This window comes from Pantherophis guttatus, chromosome 2 (genome assembly GCF_059756535.1).
Source record: "Pantherophis guttatus breed Tessera chromosome 2, ASM5975653v1, whole genome shotgun sequence".
NCBI lineage: Eukaryota > Metazoa > Chordata > Lepidosauria > Squamata > Colubridae > Pantherophis > Pantherophis guttatus.
The window spans coordinates 210,725,829-210,738,611 of record NC_142064.1 but is presented as its reverse complement, the minus strand read 5'-3'; the positions used below and the strand labels follow the sequence as shown (position 1 = coordinate 210,738,611).

The 12,783-nt window shown below is 39.0% G+C and overlaps 1 long non-coding RNA gene across 1 annotated transcript; it reads left to right on the top strand.

The window, feature by feature from the left end:
* Positions 1-6,837: 6,837 nt before the first annotated feature.
* Positions 6,838-12,505, top strand: LOC148115507 (uncharacterized). The gene is made up of 2 exons (XR_015732634.1): positions 6,838-8,065; positions 8,163-12,505. It is a non-coding gene; the product is annotated as an uncharacterized LOC148115507 (long non-coding RNA).
* The last annotated feature ends 278 nt before the right edge of the window (positions 12,506-12,783 follow it).

Sequence of the window (12,783 nt, the reverse complement as noted above, 5' to 3'; positions counted from 1 at the left end):
TTATTAATAATAACTTTTAAAATTAATATTCATTTTCTTTAATATAAGCTCACACATTGCATAGCCCCACTGTGTCTGCAGCCTCAGCCTTGTGGGGAAAAATGAAATAGAATATAAGAAATATATAAGAAATAAATAAATGGCTAAGCCCAGCACATTCCAGTACTCTGCTTATTAGGCATCGAAGTTCTAATTTCATGAAGTAAGTTGCTTAATGTATAGCCTCGGTTTAGTAATAAATGCTGCAGAAGATCATCCACTTGGTTACTCTTTGCCTCAGAGTGGAATGATCTCTCTGGGGTCCTCGTACACACACCATTGCACAGATCATCTTGTCCTACATATGTCAGGCTTAGTGTTTGTACACTTAATTGCTGATGATTGGCACTGATGGTATCTCTGAAAAGGAAAACACTGGCCTTGTCAGTTCTTGGAAAATCAGAAAGGAAGGTGTTCCCTAAGTAAATAACAGGAAAAGGATACCATAGAGTGACTTTCACCAAGCAGAAAGTAGCATATGGAATGAGCTTCACCCTTTCTGCTTCAGTCATTGTCCCTTTTTCTCATTATTTTGCAAGGCTGAATGCCAGTTGCCAAGGTGAAGGGAGAGGCAGCCTTTTGGCATCTCAATCAGGTAGAAGCCCTCTCTCCAGAGAATCAGCTGGGCATAAATATTTCAAGCTTCTTCTTGTTGTTATTATTGCTGTTTTGTAATAACAAGGAACAAATAAACACGTGGGGAGAGAAATATTTTCTATCCAGTCTGGAAGGTTTTAATATTTTATCAGTCAGAGCACAAAATACTTCTGAATTATCACATGTCAGTTGCTATTTGAGGATTCACCCTGACCTTTTCTAAACAGGATGCTCATCACGTTCCTAAATAAATGTGCACTGAATGTCTGCAAGTCCCTGGGGCAGAGTCACTCTCACAAGCCCACAGGCACCACCACTTTATTAATGGGGAGAAACAAAAGCAGAGATGTCTGTCACCTTGAGATGCATGGATTCAGTTCTCCTAGGATGCCTAACCCAGAAAGAGGCTCCATGGAGCAATATTGCTTGCTTTCCTTGTCGTGATATTCTAACCCTTCTTTCCTGAATAATTCTTGTCTCACAGAGGCTGGCAGATCATGAAACAGCAGATGACTTTGAGCACTTCAGTAATTGTACAAATGAGCTAAATGTATGACTTTTCTGTGGATCAGGTGTTTTGGGATTGTTTTGTTTTTGGTGTTATCTTCTTTGGAACAGCTCACATAAGCAAAAAAACAACCAGACTTGTCTAATGCATGGATAATTCGCAGTGGTGAAATCCAAATTTTTTTACTACCGGTTCTGTGGACATGGCTTGGTGGGCGTGGTGTGGCTTGGTGGGCGTGACAGGGGAAGGATATTGCAAAATCTCCATTCCCACGCCACTCTGGGGCCAGCCAGAGGTGGCATTTGCCGGTTCTCTGAACTACTCAAAATTTCCGCTACTGGTTCTCCAGAACCTGTCAGAACCTGCTGGATTTCACCCCTGATAATTCGGTAAGAAATGCAGAATCAAAAGGGTATCCAGTCTTCAAGTTAGGGGGGGAAATAGTCAAACTCATAATCATAAGTTTATTTGTCAAGCATATATAAGATAACAGGTAAAAGGAGAAACATAATTTGAAAAGAGTAAGTAAAAGGGAATATTAGGACAGGGACGGTAGGCACGCTGGTGCACTTACGCACGCCCCTTACAGATCTCTTAGGAATGGGGTGAGGTCAACAGTAGACAGTCTAAGGTTAAAGTTTTGGGGGTTTGGGGAAGAAACTACAGAGTCAGGTAGTGCATTCCAGGCATTGACCACTCGGTTACTGAAGTCATATTTTCTGCAATCGAGTTTGGAATGGTTTACCTTGAGTTTGTATCTATTATTTGCTTGTGTATTCTTGTGGTTGAAGCTGAAGTAGTCATTGACAGGAAGGACATTGTGGCAGATAATTTTATGTACTATGCTTAGGTCAGACTGAAGTCGGCGTAGTTCTAAGTTGTCTAAGCCCAAAATTTGGAGTCAATTTTAATTTAATTGAAGTCAAAATAGTGCATGAATACAAAAGCACTTGACTTTTCCCAATTTTGCTCCTGCCTGTTCCTTTCTATAAAAATGGCTAAGAGGAAGAGGAGGAGCTAAAATGGAGAATTGGGAAGAACTGCTTGTGTGATATTCTGTAGGTCGCTATTAAAGTAGAACTGTGTTCCTTCCATCATCTTAAGAACTATCTTAAGCTTTGCATACTGTGCCATGCGGATCATGACACCAAAACTGAAGGATGAGTATCCAATTTGGGAAAGATTCAGAGCTTGTAAAAGTTGAAATGGGTGCTTTAAATTACCAGTGAACTATTCAGCTCATTAGAACAGTTGGATCAAATTTCCTTGATTGGTGGCTGCTTTATTGACTATAACCTGCTTAAGGTGCTGGTGTTGAACTTCAAAGGCACATTTTCAAGTAGACTGGAATGGATTCCTTCCTGTTAAATTTAACACACACAGTGATAAGCCATTTTACCCTAGGCCAGGGTGTCAAACACGGGCCAGATGTGTCATGTGCTGGCCACGCCCATTCCATTTAGTGAAGGGGGGAAAAGTCCCGATATGTTACGTGATGGCACCATGACGCCATGAGTTTGACACCCTTGCCCTAGGCAATGAAGATACGTCTTACATGAGATCTGATACACCCAGGTCACCCATATATTTGACTATACTGTAGTGTCCCTCAATGAACTTTGCAGATTTTACACAGGGATAATGTGGATTGGACCTTTTTCCTGCTGCTATCCGTCTAAAAGTTTCACCTCTGAAGTTAACACAGATGCTGCCCAGCTTTGCTAGAATTACATCATAAGGGCCTTGATGTCTCTGGATTTTCAATTCTCAGAAAATATTCACCATTTTCTTTATAAAATGAAGGGAAAATGATGGACCTTCTGAAGAATTAAACAGAGCAAAATGAAGCATTGAGGGAAAGTTATACAAAGGTTTATAAGCCAGTAAAAGATCTTAGCAGCATAAGCAGTAAGAGAGGCAGTGACATAAAAGGGTGACATTTGAAGCCAAGCATGAAGGTATAGGGAGAACAAGAAAGACTACAAAGGGTGGCAGAATTAATGGGGACAGGAACTAGCGGAAATAATTCTTGGTGGTTGAAAGATAGGCAGTTAGGGATATATTCAGCAAAGGGCAGCTTTAGAAAGGTTTGATCATTCTCTCTTTTCATTTATTAAATAGATGGATTTGCTACAGAAGGTTGAAATATAGCCATGTTCTACTTTAATGTTTAGGTGGTTGGATCAATGGTGTTAATATCCAATCCATTCCAGGATAACCATTTTAGTTGATAAGCAGCTGTTGTGCCACAGTATAGATCACAGATTCTCTCATTTAAACCAGGGGTGTCAAACTCAAGGCCCAGGGGGTGGATTCATGAGGGGTGCTTAGATCTGGAATTTGCTGTCCTGGAAACAGTGAAGGACTGGCCTGCAGTGCCTTTGCCAGTGAAAACGGAGCTCGGGATGGTTGTGTGTGGCCCTCCCGAGCTCTGTTTTCGCTGGTAGAGGGTTGCAGGAGGCTGTCGCAGCTGAAAACAGAGCTTGGGAGCCCATTTTCGCTGGCAGAGCACTTGGGCCACCAACTGCACCCCCAATATGAGGTCAAACACAACCCTGATGTGGCTCTCAATGAAATAAAGTTTGACACCCCTGATTTAAAACCAATTTTCTTTGGTTTTATTTTAACCAGTTTTTTGGTCCACCTGCTTTTCTTTTGCTGCATTATAAGGGAAAGACCTGCATGTTTTCTTTGATAATAATAGCAATAGCAATAGCACTTAGACTTATATACCGCTTCATAGTGCTTTTACAGCCCTCTCTAAGCAGTTTTACAGAGTCAGCGTATTGCCCCAACAATCTGGGTCCTCATTTTACTGACCTCGGAAGGATGGAAGGCTGAGTCAACCTTGAGCAGGTAAGATTTGAACTGCCGAACTGCAGCTAGCAGTCAGTGAAGTAGCTTGCAGTGCTGCACTCTAACCACTGCGCCACCTCAGCTCTATAATCATTCCTTTCTATGGTGGCCATAGTCAATCCAAATCCATTCCAAGTATTCATGTATGTGTTTGTCTGTCTCTGTCTGTCCCTACCTACCTACCAAGGATGCTTGTGGACGAGGCTTTTATTTTGCAAATACTCTGCATCATTCATGGAATTTAATGGAAGGGATGAGATGGGATCAGGCATGATTATGTCACATTTGATACCCCTCTATGTCCACCCCAAATTTCTTTTGTAAGAGAAAAAGAACACTCCTTGAGGAGGGAAAGTTGGAATATGTTAACTAAGGAGTTAGATTAGTGGAATGATGCACCCTCTATGTAGAAACAGCCTGTGTCTCAGGTGGCAATAAGCTCCGTTTAGAAAACTGTTTTTTAAAAAAGCTTTCCCCATGTATTCAGCATTTCCCATCTTCTGTCTTTCAATAGATTCAGCTCCCTAGCTCTTCTCCAAGATCAAGACCTATATATACAGTTAGAGGGTAAAAAGCTGCTGCAGTGCTCTTTATGCACTTGTTAATGTAGATGCTGTCATCAAAAAAGGGTCAAGTGAAGTAACTTGTTATAATAGATAGGTGATAGATAGATAATAGATAACAGATAACAGGTAGATAGATAGATAGATAGATAGATAGATAGATAGATAGATAGATAGATAGATAGATAGATAGATAGATAGATAGATAGATGATAGATCGATCCACATATATAGACCTTAACACAAAATAACAAATGAGAATCTACCTGATTTCTAACATTCTTGATCCATCTTGTTTACAAATCAAGCAAGTTTTTAGGAATGTTTTAAAAAGATACTGGAAATATAGCCACCTACATCCCAATGAGAAAAAAAATAACCCAAATCCAGAACAGGTTAGAAAATGAAATAAACTTTTGATTGAACTAAGAAGTCATATATACTAAAGGAACTAAGTGTACAGTCTGTGCATGTATGTGTGTGTGTGTGTGTGTGAGAGAGAGAGAGAGAGAGTATATATAAATGGAAGATGGGTGTAATGAGCAAATAGCAAAAAAGTGCAAAAGGAGCTTAGGCTTGCAAGGAAAAGGAAAAGCAACGCTAATATTGTTTCACTCATGTCATGGGTAAGAGGAAGGAAAAAGAAAAGGTGAGACTGCTGCTTGATTGCAAAATGTTGGCTGGAATGCTGGTGCTATACAGACTAACTGAACAAGTATGCCAAATGAGTGTGATGTATATCAATGTTTTCACATCAAACTAAAGGAGTTACCAAATGGACTACTGTACGGTTCTGATCTTGAGCTGTTCATTTATATTATAAATAATTTGGATGAGGAGTTAGAAAATATGACTAACAAATTTGCAGATGACACAAAGATAGATAAGGACAGCAAACTCTTTATCAGATTTAGGAAGATATTTAGAAACTATGGACAGAAACTTTCAGGAAGTTGGGCTTATGATAGCAGCCTAGACTGGAAGTGGATAATACCAAGAACAAAGGCCCCAGAGTTCTGATCATTAAGAATTATTATGTTGTTGTTGTTATGGCTATTAATGTTATGGTTATTAAGGTTAAAATAACAACACATCAATTCTGCCAAGTAAGAATTTTCAAACTTTTTTTCAAACAAGTTTCTCACATTCTATGTCAAGGGAATGAGGCATGTCTCTTTTGTGAAGGAGGGGTAAACTGCACCTGTTGATTAGTTTAGAAATGGCTTCTAATGTCTTATCATTCTGAGAAAGAAGCTCTTAGACTGGCTGAATTTGCAAAGGAACAGCAACACAGCCATTCTTTCCTCTGGGTAAGAAAAACCAAAGTACAATGAGGGAGGCATACAGTGCAGCAGTTCATAAGAAAACCTTTCAGTGTCCTGATGGAATCACATGCTGAACTTGAGACAACACTGATGCAGCTGCAATAAAAGCACAGTCAACCCTAAATTGCATCAATCAAAGCACAGTATGGGATCAGAAGAGCCATGTAAGCCATTCTTAAATGTTTTGTCCAATTTTGGACATATCATTTTAGGAAGGATAAACTAGAGCATATCCCAAAAAAATGACACTAAAAGGTTTGGAAAATAAAAGACATGAGGAATGGTTAGATTGCTTAACGCATTGTAAACTGCCCTGAGTCTCCGGAGAAGGGCGGCATATAAATCAAATTAAAAAAAAAAAGATGCATTAGGGAACTTGATTTAAGAGACGGCTGTGGTTAATTGCCTTTAGGAATCTGAAGGGTTAAAATTTCAAGGAAGCAGATTTGCACTGAACATAAGAATTTTCTTATGGTTAAGCAATGGAACAGCCTGCCTTAGGAAGTGGTACTTCTACACTGGAGGTATTTAAAAAGAAGCTGGATGTGGATTCTTGCATTGGGCAGGGAGGTTGGATTAAACTATCTCCAATGTAACTTCTTACTCTTGATCTGTATTTCCATGATTCTGTGGTTGTGTTATTTGTATTTCTTTGTATGGAAGTATGTATCAAAAGTGAAAGGTTCATAGGTGGAGATAAATTTTGTAAATTGGATGTACTTTATTTAATGGGCAACTAGTATTACTTGAGAGCTATTCAATCAATAAGTATATTTTGTCTGTGTTCTGGCCTTGCCATTTTTCATTTCTTCTTAGCAGGGATACGATGTATAAATATATTCAAATATGTCACATCCACACCTTTTATTGAGTAGGTGGCAATCTCCAGCATTGATTTCAGCTGAAGTTGGCAAACCAAACTTGACAAGATGGCACATCGTGTCATAAATTTTTTGTCTTTCTTTTTATTTTTTGCCTATTCACTCTTCCTCGGTGATGAGGGAGAGTTGTTTTAAATTCATGGTAGCCTTCCTTTTGGGCAAATACAATATCATGGTCCCTCAGCTAAAATTAGAATGTTGCAATCTTATTGCGTGCTGCTGTCTCTGATTTATCTTTTCCTTTCTAAACTTGTAAGCAACAAGTTACTCTTCCAGTTACACATGCTACTGGTACTATGAAGCCTAGAGCAGGGTTGTCAAACTCGCAATGACACGTCGTCACCTGACGTATTGCAGCCTTTCCCCCCTTTGCTAAAATGGGGTGGGCATGCCCAGCACATGATGCATCCAGCCCACAGGCCATGGGTTTGACACCCCTGGCTTAGAGCCTACTTCTGAAACTGTTACAGAAAGTATTGATTCCTTGCTTTGCCATCTGCTCAATCAAGCATTGCTGCTGCGAACCTCCTTATACTCCTGTGTAAAGTATAACACCTTTGCCAGCAACACAAACTTTTCCGATTTAATTACAGGCGACAGTACATTGAATATACATCAACATGAGAATAATTAATAAACCTGCAAAGAAATATTGGAGTTAAGTGCTGCACATTAAATTGTATTGCAGCTGTTTTAACCATATCATCACATGGTAGCATTCATTGTCCTTCACTTGTAAATCTCAAATTATACACTTGGCAATGGGAGAGTGAGTTGCATTGCTCCTGTGGAATAATACTATACACTTTTATCAATTCCCCAAAGCACATAAATTTATGTGCATAAGAATAATACAATGATCCTTTCAATTGAGTTTCAAAAATATTTTGGCAAGGGGTTTCCTTTGTTGCTTTTTTTCCCTTCTTCTTTGGAAGAAAGACATTGGACATTCTTGTATCAAAACAGCAAGAAGCCACCATCCTCCTCTAATCCAGCCACATTGTTTCCTCAAAATCACCTCCTTTTTGGTCCAACTTCAGGAGCCAACATCCAGAGGTAATTGCCATCCAGTCATGTCAGACAATGCTTGAAGTCCACCTGGAAGTGGCAATTGATGCAGAATGCAGTGGTGCAAATATGTAACACCACTACATGGTGAGTTGCACTGGCTCCCAATTAGTTTTGATGAGCAATTTGACATGCTGATTACCACTTATAAAGCCGTACCTGGGGCAGGACTAGGTTTTCTGCCTTTCTCCCATAGTTTCTGCAAATCCCACATGCTCTAAAGCAGAGGTCTTCAAACTTGGCAGCTTTAAGACTTGTGGACTTGTGAAGTCCACAAGTCTTAAAGCTGCCAAGTTTGAAGACCTCTGCTCTAAAGATAGTAGAGACATGCTTCAAATCTCTTCCTTCAAGTAATGTCATTAAAAATGTGGCTCTTCCCTTTGGCATTGGGCAAAGGGCAAGGATGATAAGAGAATCTCCTTGGTGAGGTATGTGAATGAAAGATTCCTAATCATTGTAGCTGTTGGCATTTTTTTCCCTTTAAAAAATGTTTTTCCTTATTAATATATGCCATCCAGCAGCATACCTGGGTATCTACGTACAATAAACAAATAAATAAGTAAATAGATGTTTATCTTGATTTTCCCTCAGGAATTCAAATATCCCTTCCCGCCCATTTTTTGCCACAACATGGGAGGCAAGCTGGGCTGAATTCACTCAGCAAGGTTTCCTGCATGAAGATGGAGCTGAATATAGGCCTTTTTGGAATCAACCCTACACCTTAACCACTACAGGCTCATAAATTTCTTGCATTGACCAACCCTTAGAAAAATTGATGTATTGCCTGGAAAAAAACATTGTGCCGGAGAATTAAGAGGAAAATTAAATGGTAGAGAGCACTGTTGTGGACTGTTGCAGCACGACACCATTTTGCTAGGATCACAGTCTTAGAGCCATCATTCTTTGATCCCTACAGACAGTACTTCGCAATTATGAAAACCAAAATCTTACAAAATAGAACATAAAATTTAATCTTTTTAAATCTCTTTGGCATCCCAAACTACTTATAATTTACTATGGTTAGTGAAATTTACTTCCAAATAAATGTGCCTAAGACTATAATTTCAATGCTTCTCATGGACATGTAATTGTCAATAACAACAATAATTAATTAGGTGGAGCAAGGCATTCATTCAGTCTAAATGCTGTCAGTTTTTCCTCATGAAGGAATGCCACAAAATTGTCCCATTAGGTTTTTCCAATTACATGCCTTAACTTACACAATAAGTTAAGGCATTGGCAAATGAGTTGCTACCAAAGTAGGCGACACTAGGCGTCCTAGATCAATAGTCTCATTCAAAAGTTTAAGGCAGGTAAATGGATGGTTACAGCATATGTTGGGGAATAGCAACCAGTATTAGTCCCCAAACCTCATTTTGACAGCTCTTTTTAATTTTATTTATTGAAAACTACTGCCAGTTTCCCTTCAGTTTCAGCATATGTGGCAGTGGAAGCCATAGGATGGATAAATAAAATGTTTAATGAAATTTAAACCCAAACCTCCACTACGCTCCTCTGACACCTCCCCTCCCTGTCAACCTCACCATTGCAGAAAAACAGAAAGCAGCGGTCCTAGGGATCTATGTAAGGCAGACACACCCATTTATATAATTGTTCCCAAACTGAGGCCCTCAGTCTCTTTCTCTCTCCAAAAATCTCAAATCTAGCTCCCGCCCATTACTCTAGATTGGTGTTTTTCAACCTTGGAAACTTTTAAGATGTTGCCTGTCAGGGCGTTTGTGTGTGTAGGGGGGGAATTTTTGGGCCCCACATATCTCAAAGTTGCAGAAACACAGCTCTAGATGACTACTAGTCATCATGATGATAGTATATCAGTTGCAAGTGAACAAGATACTGCTGCACCCACCAGGCAATGTGCTTCCCAAAGGCTTTTTGATATTAACAGAATACAACCATTCTATGTTAATCTTGAAATACGAGAAACCTACAACTCCCCACTCTGAGTATCTTGGTTGGGTGTGTATTTTAGTTGTAAGAATCATTTATGCTTCAGGATTTACAAACTGTGAGGCAGGTTCCACTTCACTCATCCCATGAGGCTGTCACTGTTTTGCTGGTATGGAGAATGCACAAAATACGGAGGACAATGGCTTGTTTTTTATGAGCCACTTTTAATTTTAACAAGGATTTACCCTCCACCCCCACACAGCCCTGCTTTCCCAACACCTAGGTTTTAATCAGTCTGGCACATAGATCATTTTAAGCCTTGTACGTTATACCAAAATAGTGATTAAATATATAACAGAACAAAAATTTTCACTTCAGGACCAAACTAATAAGCAAACCTCTCTCACAGCTCAGCTTGTATTTTAATAATTAACAAGCTCTAAGCTGCCATTCCTTATCGCTTTACAGTGCAAATTGCTGGCTGAAGGATAATCTGCAGGGTTAAGATCCAGATGTAATACCTCTTCCAGTTTACCTGTTTACATGGAAGTTCTACAGCCCCATGAAATGCATTACTTCCCTTAGTAATAGGTACTTTATATGTTTTAATGGCTGGATTCAGAACTCTGGAGAGCTATATGGCATAATGCTGGTGTGCCTATGAAATAATGCTTCAGCGAAGAACATATATGGATGAGAAATAACAATTTAACAATCCATTCTTCCTGCCAACAGTTGGTTTAAGAGATATGTTGTCATGGAACTGTAGTTACTGTACCCTATCTAGATGTACATGAATTAGTCCTATGTGAGAACAGCAGAGATATGCAGGGAGTACTCTGCATTTTTCTGTTGAATAAGACAGTTTTATCTAGACATTTAGGTCCAAAAACATGTTGGGATACAGAAGTAGAGGAAAAAAATGGAATTTTAAAAAAGTAAAGCGCAGCAGAAAATAGAAGAAACCCCAAAACTTTAAGGCGGTTAATTTGAATCAAAGGTTTCAATACTCCTAATAATTTTGAGTACATGGATACTAGCTAAGCCATAGGAAGAATGTGCTGCATTCTGTATTATCTAAAATCTTGTTCCACACTCATTCATGTTTAGTTTTCTAGATGCCCAGATTATTCTTACTCATCATCATAACCTCAACCTTATTAATGAGAGACTTCTATAAGTATCACCAGGCTTTTAATCAGGTGCTACTGATCTTTCAGAACACAGAGATGATAATGAAAATGAGATGCTCACCATAGATGATATTTGGGCTAAAAAAAGGAAGATGTCAGAAAAGCTGCATGTCTTCACCTCTGAAATGTCTCAACAGGCAACAATAAAATTAGAATAATAGCAGGACTTCTTTATCTATCAGCACCATTTTCTTCAAATATGTTCATTTTGAAGTCCTGCATTTTGTATCAGTTGTAGATTACAGAGTCTTTTTTTCTGCCATAAGAGCCAGTTGTGCTTAGACCAAGAAATGAAATATTACTTGTTTTTGAGATGCTTGGATGTATTACTCACTATCACAGTACCTCCACAAGCACAGCAAGTGTTAAACAGAGAAAGAGAAATGTAGCACAGAATAAGAAGAACATCTTCAAGCTGTCTGCCAGACAAGTGCCTAAAACAAACTAACTCCAGTAATGCCCCAAGCAAGCCTGGGAAATATGACATAATTCCCGAAGCAGTCTGGAATATGTTACCAGATAGATCTTGCTTCTTGAACGCTAGAATAATCACTGTAGTTTGGCCCAAGGGATGGTAACCAAGATTTTTAATAATTCTACTCTCATGCCTGAAATTCTATAGAAGGCTAGTCATTCAGTAATGATTACTAACCAAAAACCAGTCACTGCCATGCAGCATTACTTTAGCAGCCTCGCCCTCCCTCCCCTGGGCCAAAACAGGGAGTGCTGAGAGAAACCCAGAAAAATGTTAGGTTCAGTATCTACCTCAAGAAACCAGAGTAAGTCTTTATAGAAAGCAAAACTTCGAGGGCCAACTCCAAATAAAGTTGATTATGACTAGAAGCAGTAACTGGCCAGTTTTCCCTGCTCTTGGTCCGAGTCACGGCAAGCAAACAATGTGCCAAATTTATCCATCTGATTGATTAAGGTGTTGTTATTCTCTGACAGTATTAAAGCAACCAGAATCTTGTGTTGTCTGTCTTGTTAAATCAGAAGATTCAACTAATACTGAATGAATGGGGAAACTGCTTCCACTCTGCCATCCTCAGAATGAGGCTCATTTCTCACAGTAATTCATCCCCAGTTCCTCATTCCATCATATGGCATGGCCAGTAACTTTCTACCTTTCCCTCATGTTTCACAATGTCTTCAAACAGTCCAAATGACTTCATATTGCTTGTTAACTTCCAGGGCAAGACAAAACCTTTTCCAAAGTTTAGCATTAGAGAAAAGAAGAATGGGAGGAGGAAAAAATCATTTATCTGTGCTACCATTAAAAATATATATGTTTTCTTTTGACCTAAAGAAAACTGTCCCATGAAACATTTGCACCTGAGCCTCTAAATGATTCAGGTTAGCAAAGAAAACATTTTGATTCATTAACACAGGGGATTTTAGAAGGTACATGAGGGATTTGCTGTTTGAAGATTTTTATTCTATTTTTGATCAGCCTCACTGAATTTCCTGTTGGGGAAAAACTGGAAAATCAGAGAAACAGTTTCCTAATTTAGAAATTCCCCTGCTATGGAAGTTGTCCAGATAACTAGTTGTTTTTCTTTCCAACAGGTTAGCTTCCAGGTGTGCAAAACAACCTCTACAATCAGAAACAAGGCTTAATTATTGAATGTATCTTCCTTGAACATCTTGTCTATATCTATAAAACATTGTTAACAAATAAACAGCACATTAATGTGTGCTCAAAGAAAAGAAGGTATGTATTGGCACGTGTAGAATGGTGAATTTATATGGCATTTCTGTAAACACATGCACACACGCCCCTCACACTTGCAGATTATAAACATGTATGAGTATGCATATTCATACATGGAAACACAGACAAGGATA